We start from the raw sequence: 19,803 nt of genomic DNA, 5'->3' as shown, positions 1-19,803 counted from the left end.
CTGGACACACCGGATCTCCGTCATTGCTCTTTCCCACTTTAGCGGTAGTGCCGCCACCCGCCTCTGCTGAAGTAAGTCGCTTCATTTCGCTCTAATCCAGCGGACTAAAGACTAAAGACGCTCCCCATGCCTGGCCAGGAACCCGATGCCCCGCCCTGAAGGCCTGGGAACACCGGCTCCGTGACTTCAATCGTAGCTGCAGGGCACCGATTTGACCGAAGGCCCCATCCTCGTCGTCTATGGAGCCCCAGCAAGGTTTTAAATCTCCCGCTATAGCCTCCGCTATCTCCGGCTATAGCTGTTTGAGAAGAATTTAGCTAAGTTTTTTTACGTACAAGTTAGCCCTTAGCTGCCGCTATAACCGGCTATAGCCTGTTTTCGGACACAAAAAGCTAAATAACATAGCATGCTATTTAAAACCTTGAGCCCCAGTCGAGCTGCTCCACTGCAGCCTCCTCTCCCACCAGCTCGTCCTACGAGACAGCGACCGCGGCCGCGGACCCGACCTCAGCATGCCCAGATCCATCCAACCCAAACGGGCAACCCTGGGCGGGCAAGGTGGCGCCCAGCTGGGTCACTGCTGGAGAGGTATCAGGCAGGGTCGGGGGGTTTGGTTTTGGGCTTGGGCTGGTGGCCGGCGGCGCCGAAGCGGGCGCCGGCCGGCGGTGAGGGGTGGGGGGGCTCTCGCTCACAAGGTCGTAGACTCATCGTCCAAAGCAGTTAAGAGTCACTGTGATGTTTATAGTTGTAATAAAAATAGTATTTCATGGTCGTGGCCCTCTACGTCTGTCTGCAGCTTTTTCTGAATAAACTATGGAGAAGAAAGATGCTTAATTCTTGGTGCAATCACCAGGTATCTGGCGATCTCTCTATAAAAAAGCCCCCCCTGGGTAAACAAGCCCAGCTATCATCATTCAATTCGGTATCATCAGTAAACTGAACTACGCTGCAGCCAAGGGAAGCTCTGCGCCCACTACGCTGTCGCTGCAGTGATGGCTCACGCTCATGGCCACCACGAGGAGCTGCTGCAGGCGAAGTCTCCACCACAGGTGGCCCTAGTGCCCTCTGTCCTTCTCGTCTGTCCTCTTCTCGTCCTCCTCGTGTGCCGCCGCTTTGGAACGACGGCCACAGCAAGTGCCAGAGAGCAGCTGCTGAGCAGGCTGCCTTCGCCTCCAAGCAGGCTCCCCATCATTGGCCACCTGCACCTTGTCGGCACCCTACCGCACGTCTCCCTCCGTGACCTCTCCGCCAAGCATGGCCGCGATGGGCTCATGCTCCTCCACCTCGGTGCCGTCCCCACGCTCATCGTCTCCTCGCCGAGCGCCGCCCAGGCCGTGCTGCGCACGCAAGACCACATCTTCGCGTCCAGGGCCTACTCCCCCGTCACCGACATCCTCTTCTACGGCTCCACGGATGTCGTCTTCTCGCCCTACGGCGAGCATTGGCGCCAGGTCAAGAAGATCGTCACCACACACCTCCTCACCAACAAGAAGGTCCGGTCCTACCGCCATGCACGCGAGCATGAGGTAATAACCAATTAACCATTATATATATATATATATATATATATATATATATATATATATATATATATATATATTGTTCAATAGATGAAGTTGATTGCCTGAAAAATATTCACAACAGGTGAGGTTGGTGGTGGCTAAGATCCGCGAGGCGGCCACCGCAGGCACCGCTATTGACCTAAGCGAACTGCTCATCTCCTTTGCCAACGATATCGTTTGCCACGCAGTGTGTGGCAAGTTCTTCAGGGAGGAAGGCCGGAATAAACGTTTCCGGGAGCTCGTTGAGGCGAACTCGTCGCTCATAGGGGGTTTCAACCTAGAGGACTACTTCCCGATGCTGGTGAAGCTGGACATCATCAAGAGGATTGTATGTGCGAAGGCACAAAAGGTGAACAAGATGTGGGACAACTTGCTCAATACACTCATCGATGACCATGCAAGCAAGCCAGCACCAGAACGTGACGGGGAGGAGAGTGACTTCATCGATGCATGTCTTGCTCTCCCTTCAAGAAGAGTACAACCTCACTATAGAGATCATATTAAGGCACAACTAGTGGTATATGATGACGTCACCTCACCCACAACTACCGCCTACATGTATATAAAAATATATACTTATTCTTCACTACTACAGAATGGACCTGTTGTCCCGGGCGGTAACAGCCTTTAGTCCCGGTTACCGCGCCGGGACAACGATCCCGGGACTAAAGGTGGAACCTTCAGTCCCGGGTCATCGAGCCGGGATTAAAGAGGGACCTTTAGTCCCGGTTGGTAACACCGACCGGGACTAAAGGCCCTCCAGCCGAGCGAACCTGGCGCACCCTTTAGTCCCGGTTGGGGTTACCAACCAGGACTAATGGTTCACCCTTTAGTCCCGGTTGGTAACCCCAACCGGGACTAAAGGTTCCTTTTCTTTTTCTTTTTTTTTGTTTAATTTGTTTTCAGTTCAGTTACACGTATTTGTTTAATATATAATATGTTTTTATGTACGTATTCTACGTTGCTAATATAAATACACGCATGCATATAATTACATCTAATTCTCATCTTGAGCATTATTATATTCGAATAAAGTATGAAACTATATATTATATATATATATATATATATATATATATATATATATATATATATATATATATATATATATATATGTATATATACAACACTTTCATAATCTTGTTCTCGAAAATAACGATATCAATAAACATTTAATTTACATCATTTATTCCTTAAGATCAAAGTAGAACTCGCCGTTGGAATTTAGCACTTTTTCTAGAAGATATCCTGCTATTGACTCTTGAACTGCTTTCAGATGGTCTTTTTGCATGACCCTTCGTTTCAACCATTCAGTCTTGCATTTGAAATAAAAGGAAAAGTATTAATACACATATATGTATATATATTCATTTAAAAATAAATAAAAATTGATATATACGTACTCTGAGGACATCTTCAGGAGTTCTTCTTATGTGCGCAGTGATAAATTCACAAACGTAGTATCCACACAAGTTATTACCTGGTTCCTGCCGCAAACACCACTGTACGAGAAGAAGATTATTCTCATCATCTCACACGTAAATTGAAGTACGATATAGTAATTAAACACAGTGGGGAAGTGTATATAGTACAACTTACTGGTATTTCAACTACATTAAGTGGTGCCTTGCAATCCTTGCGATGTTGCCGAATAAACTCTTTCCAAACCCTGTGCGACCAATAATGTACGATCGTTAATAAATTATGGCAAAGTCTATTCAATAATAGTTGTGCGCGAGAGATCGAAATTACCCCTGGATAATGTCTATCATATCTTGGTATAGTGCCCGTTCTTTTCTCAACGAGTCAAAGATTAGTAACCGACTTGAGTTTAACTCAATGACAATGAGTATCCAGTGAAAACTGCATTGGTTTATACACACACGTACATGCATATAAGTTGTATTGATATTATATAAAATGTGTAGACTACATTATTATTAACACTTACTCAAAGTTGTACGGGAAAAGTATTGTTGTCTTGTCGTGCTGCTTCACGAAGAACTTCATGATATTCGTCTGTGCTTCAGATACCCAGTGGTCCTTGACAATAATATCGGTTTTGAATACGATATAAGGATCAATGAAGCCAACACTGGTGTCTTGTATTCTTTGGAGCTCTGACATCTGGAATCTATATATAAATATAAGTTACATGTGAGGATAATTATATACACGTACGCATGGAAGTGAGTTTATTAAATAAAAGTAAGAATCACTTACAAACAAAAGGAGCTCATGATTGATTTGTCCAGAGCGTCCAAGTGGAATAGTTGATGCAATTCTTCGAAACTAATATGTAAGATGTCATCGCCACTGGAAGTAATGATGGTCTCTAAATCTGACAAAGATCCACTGCTCACCCCTGCCACACGCCTGCATGTACCACTTGTTGAGCAAGTACATTTGCGTACCCTAATTCATTCAGAGCCGCAGGGTTGTACAGACTTTTGCCATATTTATAAGTCTTCCAGGTATCAACTTCCAGGTTCTGGATTGGAGCTTTGCCCGTCAATTGATCCAAGGTTAAACCAGTATCTTTAAAAAAAGCATTAAGGGCTTGAACCGACACTTCTCCAGAGTTGTCTGGTCGATAGACTTCTATGTTGGAACCATATTCATTAGCAACAACAAGATTTTGCATTGGTTGCTTCTGTTGTCCGAGCTGTGGGACATCCTTCCCTGATGCTCTTTTCCTTTTCTTATCTGCATCATGTGACTTCACGAGGGAGCGGTCATAGTCTGATAGTGGCGAAGGCTTACGAAGTTCAATCATCTTTTTCTTGTGAGCATCGACCTTCTGCCTCAGCACATCTCGTGGTATGTAAAAGTACGGCTTCTCCTTAAGCTTTGCTTGACTCTTGTTTTTGATATCTATAAAAAAATCTTTTACTTTTTTGTCTTCTTCAGCTGCTATTTGCTCATCAGTCTTTTCAGGAAGTATTTCTTGAGAAATAACTCTTTTTCTTGGGGTCTTCTTTGCCGCCGGGACCTTAGACGTCTTTGTAGTGCGTCGCTGTGGAGGGGGTGGGGGCGGTGTTGGAGATCGGCGTGGAGGCGATGAGGCCGGTGTTGGTGGAGACCGGCGTGGAGACGTTGGAGATCGTTGTGGAGGCGGTGGGGCCGGTGTAGGAGTTGGAGATCGTTGTGGAGGCGATGGGGCCGGTGTAGGAGTTGGCGATCGCCGTGGGGATGAAGTCGTCTCGCCCCCCGCGACGCTGTGATGAGATGGGGAATGAATGATTAGGCTAGGCTGGGGAGAGACCCTGCTATAAAAACAATTTGTGTGTCAATTATTTTTGAAGCCAATAGAAAATTAATGGAAAATAATATTTCATTCACTTTCATTCGTACCTAGGGTGAGGTAGGGGAAGCGGTGGCGCCCCAGGAATGATGATGAAGCGTTTGCGCCATTGAATAAATGTCTTCTCTGTTTCTCCTAGTGTCTTCTCCCCATCACCGCCTTCGATGTCAAGAGGAACATTGCTGTAACCTTTGAGCACTCTATCGACCGAGACGCTAGCATATCCAGGTTGAATAACTGACCCATGGATTCTTGGTGTCTTCGTTCGGTCTATTGGAGATACAACCCCGACAGCCATCATGATTGATGCATTACCATCTGGAATGTGCAGCTCACATTTTGTTAGAGGCTCGGTAATGTCATCAACAGGGAAGCGCAACCCAGCGTCGTCTTGAATAACTGGCAGCTCCGTAGAAGCACAACTGCTTTTCATCTGACCAACGGGGCTAATGGTGACTCCCGGCGTTGATTGCGATTGCATTTGACTCATTGCTAGCTGCACTTGCCTCTTGATCTCCTCCTGCATTCTTGCCTCAAGAGATTTTTCTCGTTCACGTGATTCAAGCAATGCTTGTCGTGACTCATCAACAAATTGCTCCAATGCACGAATTCGTTCTGCCTCCTCATCCTTCTTTCTCTAGCAGGCTTCTGTAGGTATCCTTGTCTGCTGGGAATGCGTGTAGCCACGGAACCGCCCCATAGCCTCTTGTTCGACCACCGTGTTCGGGATTCTCTAGGGCATATGTCAATTCATCCTTCTCTCTGTTGGGCTTGAAAACACCACTATCAGCTTCTTCCCTAGCACGAGCTAGTCTCTGTGTTGCTCTCTCAATTTTTTGGCCGAAAATTAGCTTGCCAGTGTCTGGGTCTAGGCTTCCCCCATGAGCGTAGAACCAATTCTTCAGCGCGTTGAGGCCAGTTCTTTTCTATTGTTTCAGGTATGATTCCCTTGGCAGTAATCTCTGCTTCTAGGTTCTTCCATTTGGGAATAGCACTCCTATAACCACCTGATCCCATGCGATGATGGTATTGCTTCTGTCGGGCATTCTGCCGATTCCTCATCACACGTTCCTCACTGTCTTGAGATGTCTTGTATTCTACGAAGGCATCCCAATGGGACTCCAACTTGACAAACGCCTTAGCATTGAAATTCGGCGTAGCATTCTTCAAGATAAACTTTTTATACAATGTCTTCTTCCAACTCTGGAACAATGTTGTCATCTTCTTCATTGTCCAATCCCTCACTAGCTCCTTCAAAGCATCATCTGCTTGTAATGTGAAATGCTGAGTGATATCTCTCCAAGCTAGGTTCTTATCACGATCAGATACAAAACTAACATTAGGAGCGGATATCTTCTGCTTCCATTCACGAGCACTAACTGGGATCCTATCCCTTACAATGAACCCACATTGATTGACATATGTCTGAGCATGTGGTCCCAATGGTTTGCCGGTGTCGGTGTCGAATTCTGATATTATGAAACGGCCCTCTAATGGCTTTTTTGGCCCTCGGACTTTCCTACTTTTGTCGGTGGTTGATGTAGATCCAGAGACCGGCTACATGAGTAGAAACACAACGATTAACAACAAATATACGTACGCATGCATCTATAAGAGATGATAGATAATCGAATATACCTCGCCAGTATTTTCTTGCGCGACAATTTGTTGATCTTCAACCACCGGCATATTCAGGATATCCTCATAATCAGCAAAGTACTGACTCATGTCATCTACATCCACATTGGTGCCGGCGTTGATAATATCCGCCATTATGTCATCACTCAAGTTATCATCCGGAGCAGCCATTTGTATCTTCGAGATAACACATAGATAGAATTATTATGGTACATAACATAAGTACATGTGATAACACATATAGAATTACTAAATCCAATTAAATATAATAACACATAATATTTCATAAGGATAAACAATAATAAGGTATAGGCTTTGGAATCGAATCAAAAACACTTTCGATCCAAAAACATGGAAATAAGTACATGTATATATATACACATAGAATGATACAATATATTTTTCTCTCTCTCTCAACACATAGAAATAAGTGCATATGTCTATATCTCTAGATATGCATGTGATAACACATAGAATGTCTCTCTAGATACAATTTTCTCTCTCTCTCAACACATGAAAATAAGTACATGTATATATACATATAGAAATAATTAATTAAGTACCATATGTATACATATAGAATCTCTCTCTAGATATATATATATATATAGAGAGATAGAATATATAATTACTAAATCCAATTAAATAAATCTAACATGAAATTAGATAAACTAGTAATAGATAATACATTTTAATCTAACATATATCAAAAACTATAATAAAAAACTATCTAAAAAAAACTATCTAAATAAGTACTAATTAAAATTTAATACATTTTAATCTAACATATATCAAATACTATAATAAAAAACTATCTAAAAAAACTATCTAAATAAAGTACTAATTAAATTTTAATACATTTAAATCTAACATATATCAAAAACTACTAATTAAATCTAACATTTTAATCTAATATTGGCCGGCCAAGAGCAAGCTAGCTAGCCCTAGCAGGCTGGGGATCGAGGCGGATGGCGCGGGCCGGCAGGGCGTGCTGGTCGGCCACGCGCGGGGCCGAGCTGAGCACCTCGATCGCGCGAGGACGACGTACGGCGGAGACGGCGGGGCTCGACGACGAGGCCGCCGGGCGCGCGGGAAGCGGTCAACGGAGGGGGCTCGGGTGCGGGCAGAGACGGGATGCGGCCGGGCGGATGGCGCGGCCGGGTGGGGGTAGAAGACGACGGCGGCGCGGCAGAGACGAGCTCGATGTACGGCCGGGCGGGGCTGGGGCGACGGAGGCGAGATCGAAGATGGCGGTGGCGGCGGCGATGATCGACGTGTAGATCGAAAGGTAGAAGATGAAACCATTCGATATATATAGGCCGGGACCCTTTAGTCCCGGCTAGTAACACCAACCAGGACTAAACACCCTTTAGTCCCGGCTGGTATTACCAGCCGGGACTAAAGGCCCAACCCTTTAGTCCCGGCTCGCCTTACAAGCCGGGACTAAAGGGTTTTTAGTCCCGGTTGGTGTTACTAGCCGGGACTAAAACTATTTTGGGCGGGCACCGAAATTGCCGCTCACCCTTTAGTCCCGGTTCTTGGTCTGGGCCGGGACTGAAGGCCTGAAAATTTTGGCAACCCGCCAGCGTAATTGGAAAGACCTGGGATTTTGATTTTGTTTAATACTAGGTTAATCAATTAATTCCATAGCAACTTCAATACTTTGCAATATTTATTTTAAAAAATTCTATTGATTAACTAATTATTTATTGTAAATAGGAAAATTTTGTAACCTATAGTTTTTAATTTCTTTTATGAATATAGAATATAAATGTTACTAATACTAAGTATTTTGTTAATGCAAAAATATATTTGTAACTTAAAATTAATAAAACTAATATTATTCGATAGGAAATTTATTATCACATTATTGTAACGTCAATGTTTCAATTTTTTCTCGGTTTTTGACCAAAATTGACAGGAAATTTTTGTTAAACCTATAAAAATAAAGAAAATATAGTATTTTTTGTTGTACAACTTTTTCAAATGAAAAAATGGCCTATATAAGGATTGTTGTTTTTTCAATTCGACCAAAATTAACAAACTTGGTATTCAAAACTTTTCAATTCGAAGTCATTTAGAGTCCATAATACTAGGGTCAAAGTGTTGTTTTTTCATTTGACCAAATTTGACTTGGTCAAACTTGCTCAAATGAGACACTAAATGACCTCAGATGAAAAAACTCTGAATACCAAGTTTGATCATCTTAGCAAGATCTACAATTGTTATATAGCTCATTTTCCCATTTGAGAAATTTTTATCAAACACTAGTCACAATTTTCCTTATCTCTTATAGACTTTCTAAAACTATGTCACACACTTGTGAAAATTGAACTACATTTTGTTCAAGCTTTCTCAAATGAAAAAATGGTCTATATAAGGATTGTAGATATTGATGATATGAACAAACTTGGTATTCAAAACTTTTCAATTTTAGACAATCTAGGGTTCCGAAAACTAGTTTGTAGGCGTCGAAATTTAAAAATCACAAATTTGAACCGTCCAAACTTTCTCAAATGGAAAGTTGACCAAAACAACAATTGTAGATCCTTTTGAGTTTAACAAACTTGGTATTCAAAACTTTTCAATTCGAAGTCATTTAGAGTCCATAATACTAGGGTCAAAGTGTTGTTTTTTCATTTGACCAAATTTGACTTGGTCAAACTTGCTCAAATGAGACACTAAATGACCTCAGATGAAAAAACTCTGAATACCAAGTTTGATCATCTCAGCAAGATCTACAATTGTTACATAGCTCATTTTCCTATTTGAGAAATTTTTATCAAACACTAGTCACAATTTTCCTTATCTCTTATAGACTTTCTAAAACTATGTCACACACTTGTGAAAATTGAACTACATTTTGTTCAAGCTTTCTCAAATGAAAAAATGGTCTATATAAGGATTGTAGATATTGATGATATGAACAAACTTGGTATTCAAAACTTTTCAATTTTAGACAATCTAGGGTTCCGAAAACATATTACATAATATCCGTCTCTAAAACATAATATATTAAACATGCATCGTTGTATCATGCGGGCACAACAGTGAATTTCTTCTTGACGTATGACCCTTGGTTATGATCTTGTCGTAACCATGGAGTGTCTTCATCATTTAACATGATGCTTGGATCTTTCTTCACTATGAAGGGTGGAATTCAGACATTTCTTTCGTAATCTTCTGACATGTCTGACTTGTCTTCAATTCCTACTATATTTATTTTCCCAGAAAGAATTATGTGGCGCTTTGGCTCATTGATCATTGAGTTGATGTCTTCGTTTTTTCCTCTCTTTGATTTTGTAGACATGTCTTTCACATAGAACACCTGACTCACATCGGCAGCAAGGACGAATGGTTCCTCTTTGTATCCAATATTGTTGAGGTCCACTGTTGTCATTCCATACTCTTTGTCGACTGTTACCCCTCCTCCGGTCAGCTTCACCCATTGGCACCGGAACAAAGGGACTTTAAAATTAGGTGCGTAGTCTAGTTCCCATATCTCTTCTATGCGGCCATAATATGTTTGTATATTCCCATTTGGATCTGTGCCATCTATGCGAACACCACTATTTTGATTGGTGCTCCTTTTATCTTGGGCAACTATGTAAAATGTATTCCCATTTATCTCGTACCCTTGGTACGTGAGGATATGCCACGATGGCTGCCTAGCCAACAAATACAGTTGCTCATCAATATTGTCATCGCCTTGACATTCTTTTCGTAACCAACCACTGAAACTTTTCATGTGCTGACTGCCTAATCCAAGCTTCAGTCTTCCCTGGAAACTTGGATCGTAAGAACTCCTTATGTATCTCGATGTACGGATGCACCAATGATGAGTTCTGAAGAACTGTGTAGTGTGCTTTATTGAAATAATCGTCTTCCATGCCAATATATGTTTTCTTCCCTAAAGTTCCTTTACCACTGAGTCTCCCCTCATGTCGTGATTCGGGAACGCCAATTGGAGCAATGTCAGGAATAAAGTCAACACAGAACTCAATGACCTCCTCTGTTCCATAGCCCTGGGCGATGCTTCCTTCAGGCTTAGAACGGACTTTCACATATTTCTTCAAGACTCCCATAAACCTCTCGAAGGGGAACATGTTATGTAAGAACACAGGTCCAAGAATACTAATCTCCTTCACCAAATGAACTAGGATGTGTGTCATGATATTAAAGAAGGATGGAGGGAACACCAACTCAAAGCTGACAAGACATTGAACCACATCGTTCTGTAGAGTAGCTAGTTCCACTGGATTGATTGCCTTCTGAGAAATTGCATTGAGAAATGCACATAGCTTCACGGTGGCTAGACGTACATGTGGAGGTAGAATTCCTCTTAAAGCAACTGGAAGCAATTGCGTCATAAGCACGTGGCAGTCGTGGGACTTTAAGTTTAGGAATTTTTTATCTGGCACATTTATTATACCCTTTATATTGGAGGAGAATCCCGATGGGACCTTGATGCTGCTTAGACATTCGAACATGCTGTCCCTCTCTTCTTTGCTAAGCGTGTAGCTAGCAGGACTTAAGTAATGACGTCCATCACCTGTCTTCTCTGGATGAAGGTTGTCTCGTTCTTTCATGCACTGCAAGTCCTGGCGTGCTTCAAGTGAATCCTTTGGCTTCCCGTACACACCCATGAATCCTAACAGGTTCACACAAAGATTCTTTGTCAGGTGCATCACGTCGATTGCGTTGCGGACCTCTAGGACTTGCCAATAGGGTAGCTCCCAAAAGATGGACTTCTTCTTTCACATGGGTGCATGTCCATTAGCATCTTTGGGAACAGATTCACTGCCTTGTCCCTTTCCAAATACTACTTTCACATCCTTGACCATTGCGAGTACATCTTCCCCGGTTCGGTTATGAGGCTTCTTCCGGTGGTCTGGCTTACCTTTAAAATGCTTCCCTTTCTTTCTTACTTGGTGGTTCAAAGGAAGGAATCGACGATGGCCAAGGTACACGACCTTTCGACATCTTTTCAAATATATACTGTCAAGGTCATCAAAACAATGTGTGCATGCATTATATCCTTTGTTTGTCTGACCTGAAAGATTACTTAAAGCAGGCCAATCATTGATGGTTACGAACAACATTGCTCGTAGGTCAAAGTGTTCTTGTTTGTACTCATCCCAGACACGTACACCTGGTTTGTTCCATAAAACTAGAAGTTCTTCAACTAATGGCTTCAGATATACATCAATATCAGTTGCCAGGTTGCCTCGGACCTTGGATGAGGATCGGCATCATAATGAACTTCCGCTTCATGCATAACCATGGAGGAAGGTTGTAGATACATAGAGTAACTGGCCAAGTGCTATGACTAGTGCTCTGCTGTCCAAAAGGATTCATACCATCTGTACTTAAGGCGAACCTTAAGTTTCTAACCTCATTTGCAAACTCTGAAAATTCTCTATCTATCGCTCTCCACTGGGACCCATCAGCTGGGTGTCTCAGCATATTGTCTACCTTACGGTCTTCTTTATACCACCGCAACAACTTTGCGTGGTCTTTATTTCTGAACAAACGTTTTAAGCGTGGTATTATAGGAGCATACCACATAACCTTGGCAGGGATTTTCTTTCTAGGACGTTGTTCACCCTCGACGTCACCAGGATCATCGCGCCTGATCTTATACCGCGATGCTTTACATACCGGGCATTCATCCAAATTCTCGTATTCATTGCCATGGTAGAGGATACAGTCATTAGGACATGCATGTATCTTCTGGATTTTTAATCCCAAAGGGCAGACAACCTTTTTTGCTTCGTACGTAGTGGTGGGCAATTCATTTGGCTTTGGAAGCATCTTCTTTATGAGGTTTAATAAATTCCCAAATGCCTTATCGGATACACCATTCTTTGCCTTCCACTGTAGCAATTCCAGTGTTGTACCCAGCTTTTTTTGCCCCTCTTCGGCCGTCGGGTATGGCAACTTCCTATGATCCTCAAGCATGCGCTCCAACTTAACTTTCTCTTTTTCACTTTCCCATTCTTGTTGTGCATCACGAATGGCATCGCCAAGAGCATCACCGAGATCATCTTCTACCGCTACCTCTTCTTCATCTCCCCCCATTGTAGTATCATCAAAGGCACCATACTGAGCAATAATGTCATCAATGTCTAAATCTTCTCCTTCACCTTCTTCCATCATGACCCCGCTTTCTCCATGCTTAGTCCAACATATATAGTTTGACATGAAACCTGACTTAAGCAAATGTGAATGAAGACTCATTGAGCTTGAATATTCCTTTAAATTCTTACATAGGGCACATGGACAGCATATGAAACCATCCCGCTTATTTGCCTCAGCCACACCTAAGAAATAGTGTAAGCCCTCTATAAAGTCTTGGTAGCGGCGATCGGCATTGTACATCCAATGGCGTGACATAATCTGTATTACACGACAAATTATGAAAACCTTGAACATAATTAAGTATTTTATTACACAACATAAATGACACACACACGGTTGATTAATTAACTAAGCCTGGCTACAACGTAAGCAATCCCAACTATCACTAAACAAACTAAAACTACAATGCACTTCAGTAACATAATTATTTTGTGATCGTACGCAACTAAAACAGACAAATCATTCTTCTGTTGAATATCAATAAGCTTCTCCTGCTGGCTCACTGCCTCATCAGCAGCATCCGCTACCTCAAGCGCACCCAAATTCTGCACGTATGTAGCATAATCTTCCTCCCAGTACCAACCATCGCATCCATTGCCCTCCCACTGAAATTAAAGCCAAAAAATATTTAGTCAAAAATATTCAAGAAAAGCAGGTCAATTAGCCATAATTATAAAATGCGTAAGAAACTCACATCGCGATCCGGGCACTTGTAGAAAACACGACCCTTGTTGGGTCCCTGTCTCTTGACTCGGTACTCCATCACAATCTTCTGCTTACACTTGCCGCAGATAATGAGAGGGAGTTCTGGCCTCAGTCGTTTCGCAACCGAACGAGAGGCCGAGGATCCAGTAACAGTTGTCATCTACTTTCTATACTTACTTTTGCAAACTAGTGTAAATTTCATATTTTCAAATATCCATCAAATTATAGCTCAAAAACATGTTTCAATAAATAACCATCCGTACTAGTTGACCTTGCTTACGTGATCATCTCGGCGAGCATTTCTCCACCGGACGGCACCGTACTTGGCCAAGGAAGAGCTCCGATTCTACGAGAAAGGGAACACGGTCTTCCATGACCGTTGCCGCTCTCCCTCGTAGAATCAAAGCTCCTCCTTGACGTCCGTTACCGCTCGGCAGAGAACATGCTCGCCGACATGAACACGGTCCGCAAGTTCAACTAGTACGGATTTTCTACAATTTTCTAACAATTTTCTAAGTTTTTCATTTCATGGAAAAATTAATTCTAAGATCATGTAAGCCACCGGGGACGAGAATGGCGCGTGCTCCAGCGAGGACGAGCGAGGCGTGATTTTGATGAACTAATTTAACTTTTGTTTATCCAAACATATATGCAAATCATCATGTGATTTTGAGCTAAAAATGACATATAAAATCATAATAAAGTCCAACATATAAAGTTACACATGCATCTACATCGCAAAATGAGATAAGCTACTGATAAAACATAAGAGGATTAAGTTTGTTACCTCCAAAATCGAAGAGCAACACCAATGGAGGGGGAGAGTGCAAGAACAACAGCAAGCTGAAGAACAGAGGCAGTGAGTTTGAATAATGGAATGGCTCGGGCTCGGGAAGGAAGAATTGAGCAGAATTATAGGCCGGGATAATTAGTCCCGGTTAGGGGTCCAAACCGGGACTAAATATTAATCTTTATTCCCGGGGCATAACCCAAACCGGGACTAAAAGCTTTAGTCCCGGCTGGTATTACCAACCGGGACTAAAGGTAAACCTTTAGTCCCGGTTGGTAATACCAGCCGGGACTAAAGATCTCCCGGGGGCAAAAAATGCCGAGGCTAATGCTAAATTAGGACATCGTTCTAAAGTCTGTTCTCTAGTAGTGCTTATATCTATGTTTCCATATGCATGTAGGTCATGTTTGAAGCTGGCACAGATACAGCATTCATAGTGCTGGAATGTGCGATGGCTCAGCTCATGCAAAACCCCTGCCTCCTGAACAAGCTACAAGACGAGGTGAGAAGCACTATAGCCAAGGGAAAAGAGATAGTTACGGAAGACGACCTTAATAGTTTAGCCTACCTAAAGGCAGTCATCAAAGAGACACTCCGACTCCATATGCCGGCACCGCTCCTTGTGCCCCACCTATATCCATGGCCGATTGCAACATAGAAGGGTACACGATACCTTCGGGAACACGTGCCATTGTTAATAGCTGGGCTCTTGCAAGGGATCCTAGCTATTGGGAGAAAGCGGACAAGTTCATGCCTGAGCGGTTCATCGAAGGCGGTAGCGCCACAGCTATGGACAATAAGGGAAACAATTTCCAATACTTACCATTTGGGGCAGGGCGAAGGATGTGTCCAGGAACCCACTTTGCAACTTCCACTATTGAAGTGATGCTTGCAAACCTTATCTACCACTTCAATTGGGAGCTACCTGTGGAATTAGCAAAGAAAGGTATCGATATGACTGAATCATTTGGGGTGACAGTGTGTCGTAAGGAGAAACTCCTCCTTGTCCCTATAGTTCCACAAAATTAATGCATTAGTCTAGAGTCCTTTATGTATGCAATAGATTGCGCACTACCTATCATAATTGTATCATAATACTTTTGGGTTTTGTACTTGTTAAATCACTAATACTAAATAAAAAAAGCATGCATTGCATCCTTACACCATGCAACAAACATATTTGTGACCGGAAATTTATTAACAAAGGACTAGAACAATAAGAGGGATGAATATGAGAGCAAAAAATTCTTCACACAATACAAGAAATGCTTATGTCCAAACATAAATAGAAAGACAAAATAAATAAAAGATAGAATAAAACATAAGGGAAAACATAAGTAAGACAAAGGAAAAAGGCACGTAAGACATCACATGAATACTGCTCGAACACCTAAAATATACGCGTAGAGTACCTCACATATACTATGTGAATAATCAAACATACATAAATAGAAAACATCAATAAAAAATAATACAAAGCATAAGGAAAACCAAGAAAAAAATAAAAAAAAGCCATATAGTAGAGAAAATTAAAAAAGAACATCACAGCGGAACTATTTGGACAACCTAAAATATACCGTACAACATCTCATGAGTAATATGTAAATACTTAAAGATAATCATGAAACATCCTATTTATACTACGTGGACATCCTAAAATACATGAAAGAACATCACATGTATGCCACTTGAACATCACATATATCTCATGGAAGCTAAGAAATTAAGCTTCTTAATTATAGCAAAGTGAAGAAGAAAAAATAACAATGGAGGGAAAATAGAAAAAAACTTCACAAGAATACTATTTGATGAACCTAAAATATACTTTATAACTATCATAAGTACTGTATGAATACTCAAAAATAATTATAGAACATCCTATTTATACTACGTTGGCACCCAAGATATATCAAAGAACTTCACATGTATATTATGTAAACATCACATGTATCAAAGACAATTATTTTGATATGTGATATAACTAGACAAATGCAAAGGACACTTTCACAAATGCATAAATAATTTCTATAGTTATGAAAAGTCAGAAATTTTGGCATGTCATATAACTCACACAAGTATCAAAGAAGAAACAGGAAAAAATAAAAAATCAATCAAAATAAAATGTACAAAAAGATATAATATAAAAGGAAACTGAAATACTAAATAAATAACATAATAAAAAATGCATCAACATAGACCTATGCAACACATCCACCTCCCACGTACGCACATACATGCAGTTGTCCGACCTAGTAAAAAATTAGCGGCACAACGAAAAATCATAAATGCATGCCACGCGTATGGATGAGATGGTGCTATAGTCCAAGCTCTTGGATACGATGAGTGGCGTGGATATAATACAACAGCAACAACAACAACAAAGCCTTTAAGTCCCAAATAAATTGGGGTAGGCAAGAGTTAAAACCTAGCAGAAGCAATCAAGGTTCAGGCACGTGAATAGCTGTTTTCCAATCACTCCTATCTAAGGCTAAGTCTTTGGGTATATTCCATCCTTTCAAGTCTCCTTTTATTGCCTCTACCCTAAGTCAACTTCGGTCTTCCTCTGCCTCTCTTCACGTTACTATCCTGGCTTAGGATTCCATTACGCACCGGTGCCTCTGGAGGTCTCAGTTGGACATGTCTAAACTATCTCAACCGGTGTTGGACAAGCTTTTCTTCAATTGGTGCTACCCCTAATCTATCACGTATATCATCGTTTCGAACTCGATCCCTTCTTGTATGACCGCAAATCCAACTGCAACATACATATTTTCGCGACACTTATCTATTGAATATGTCGTCTTTTCGTAGGTCAACATTCTGCACCATACAACATAGCAGGTCTAATCGCCGTCCTATAAAACTTGCCTTTTAACTTCTGTGGCTACCCTTTTGTCACATAGGACACTAGATGCTTGGTGCCACTTCATCCACCCCGCTTTAATTCTATGGCTAACATCTTCATCAATATCCCCGTCTCTCTATAGCATTGATCCTAAATATCGAAAGGTATTCTTCCTAGGCACTACTTGACCTTCCAAGCTAATATCTTCCTCCTCCCGAGTAGTAGTGCCAAAGTCACATCTCATATACTCAGTTTTAGTTCTACTGAGTTTAAAATCTTTGGACTCCAAAGTCTCCCGCCATAACTACAGTTTCTGATTCACTCATGTCCGACTTTCATCAACTAGCACTACATCATCCGCGAAAAGCATACACCAAGGGATGTCCCCTTAGTATGTCCCTTGTGACCTCATCCATCACTAAGGCAAACAGATAAGGGCTCAAAGCTAACCCTTGATGTAGTCCTATCCTAATTGGGAAGTCATCCGTGTTTCCATCACTTGTTCGAACACTAGTCACAATATTATTGTACATGTCCTTAATGAGCCCGATGTACTTCATTGGGACTATATGTTTGTCCAAAGCCCACCACATAACATTCCTTGGTATTTTATCATAAGCCTTCTCCAAGTCAATAAAAACCATGTGTAGGTCCTTCTTCTCTCTATACCGCTCCATAACTTGTCTTATTAAGAAAATGGCTTCCAATGTTGACCTTCTGGGCATAAAACCAAATTGGTTCATAGAGACCCGCGTTATTGCTCTCAAACGATGCTCGATAACTCTCTCCCATAGCTTTATAGTATAGCTCATCAACTTAATTCTCTGGTAATTAGTACAACTTTGAATATCCCCTTTATTCTTGTAGATCGGTACCAATATACTTCTTCTCCACTCGTCAGTCATCTTGTTCAATCGAAAAATATGGTTGAACAGCTTGGTTAGCCATACTATAGCTATGTCCCTGAGGCATCTCCACACCTCGATTGGGATACCATCCAGTCCCATCGCCTTACCTCCTTTCATCCTTTTCAACGCCTCTCTAACCTCAGATTCTTGGATTCTCCACACAAAGCGCCTATTGGTGTCATTAAAAGAGTCATCCAACTGAAAGGTTGTGTCCGTATTCTCACCATTGAATAATTTGTCAAAATACTCTTGCCATCGATGTCGGATCTCATCCTCCTTCACCAAGAGATGCTCCCTTTTATCCTTAATGCACTTAACTTGGTTGAAGTCCCTTGTCTTTCTCTCACGAACCCTAGCCATTCTATAAATGTCCTTCTCTCCTTCCTTCGTACTCAAATGTTGGTCAAGATCCTCGTACGCTCTACCTTTTGGCACACTTACAGCTCGCTTTATAGTCTTCTTTACCACCTTGTACTTCTCTATGTTGTCCACACTCCTATCATGGTACAAGCGTCTATAGAATTCTTTCTTCTCCTTAATAGCCCTTTGGACTTCCTCGTTCCACCACCAAGTATCTTTAGCCTCGCCTTCACTTCCTTTGGTTACTCCACACACCTTTGAGGTCACCTTCCGAATGTTGGTTGCCATCTTCTCCCACATGTTGTTTGTGTCCTCTTCTTCCTTCCAAGAGCCCTCTTTGATAACCCTTTCCCTGAATACCTCTGACATATAATGTAAATAAAAAATACATCATAGAACATCATATATACTCTGTGTGAATATCATACGCATCTCATAATATATAGAAAAAACGTAGAACATGAAACTAAAAAATATTTAGAGTAAAATAAAATAGGAGAAAGAAAATTAAAATAAGAAAATCTATATAAAACTTAAAAGAAAAGAGAAAGGAAAATGAAATATTGCGTGGCCGTCCAAATAAAACAAAAAAAATATTGCCACCACCTATAGCACTTGACAAACTTGGAGAATATGTTCTTTATTGGCTGCACTCCGCTGTAATTTGTGCTTATTGGCATAGCTAGTACGTTCCACTCAGTATAACCTGCAAAAAAGTTTTTGGTCCACACTTATAAAAAATAACTCCATTCCTGTAAGCCATATTGTCAAGCAAATGGCTGCACGTCCTATCAGTTACAAGCATTGATTTGAAATTCCCCTTGTTTGTACCATCTGTAAAAAATATCATGATATCTTTTGGGGTTCCAAACCTAGTACAAAGTGAACCATTGTCTAGAGAAATTTAGCATATAATCAATCAAAGAAGAGGTGTTTAATTGATTCGTCATTATAGCTACAAAGTTGTAGATAGCATTGTGAACTATAACTTTTGTGTAGACCATGTCAACGTCCGAGATTATTTAAAAAATCAAAATTTTAAATTCAAAATTTGGGAGCATAAAATGATCTTTTGGAACTCTAAATAGTTTCAAATAAAAAAGTTTAAATATAAAATTGAAGATCACATTGAGCTCTACAATTTTAGTATAAATTTTGTCTTTATATAATTTTATATAAAAGTTATGAATTTTTGAGACAAGTATTTCTAGCGGCAGGCTCTTAAAGTCCCTTAGAATGTACAACCTCTGTTAATAGTCATTTTTGGAGATTGTTCTCTTAAGATATACGCCTCTGTTAATCGATTAACAGATGCAGACGTCTTAGGATACCCATCTATGTTAACAGTCGGTTAATAGAGGCAGTCACCTTAGAACGCTCGCTGCTGTGAAATTGATTAACACATACGCCCGTTTGCGTGATGGAACCTGGCCCTAAAAGTGTCTGCCTCTATTAACCAGAGAGTCTATCTCCTAACATTTTTTTATACAATGGAAGCTGAGACAAGTTAATTCACTGCTTAAGCTAAGCCGCTGCGTCAGCATCTTAAG

General features: G+C 41.2%; 2 pseudogenes; one reads left to right on the top strand and one right to left on the bottom strand.

Annotated features, from left to right (window-relative positions):
• Window positions 1-947: 947 nt before the first annotated feature.
• Window positions 948-15,176, top strand: LOC136482519 (indole-2-monooxygenase-like; annotated as a pseudogene).
• On the bottom strand, window positions 9,539-13,510 carry LOC136482518 (uncharacterized; annotated as a pseudogene).
• Window positions 15,177-19,803: the final 4,627 nt, after the last annotated feature.

This window comes from Miscanthus floridulus, chromosome 9 (genome assembly GCF_019320115.1).
Source record: "Miscanthus floridulus cultivar M001 chromosome 9, ASM1932011v1, whole genome shotgun sequence".
Taxonomy (NCBI): domain Eukaryota; kingdom Viridiplantae; phylum Streptophyta; class Magnoliopsida; order Poales; family Poaceae; genus Miscanthus; species Miscanthus floridulus.
This window is presented reverse-complemented; position numbering and strand designations above follow the sequence as displayed.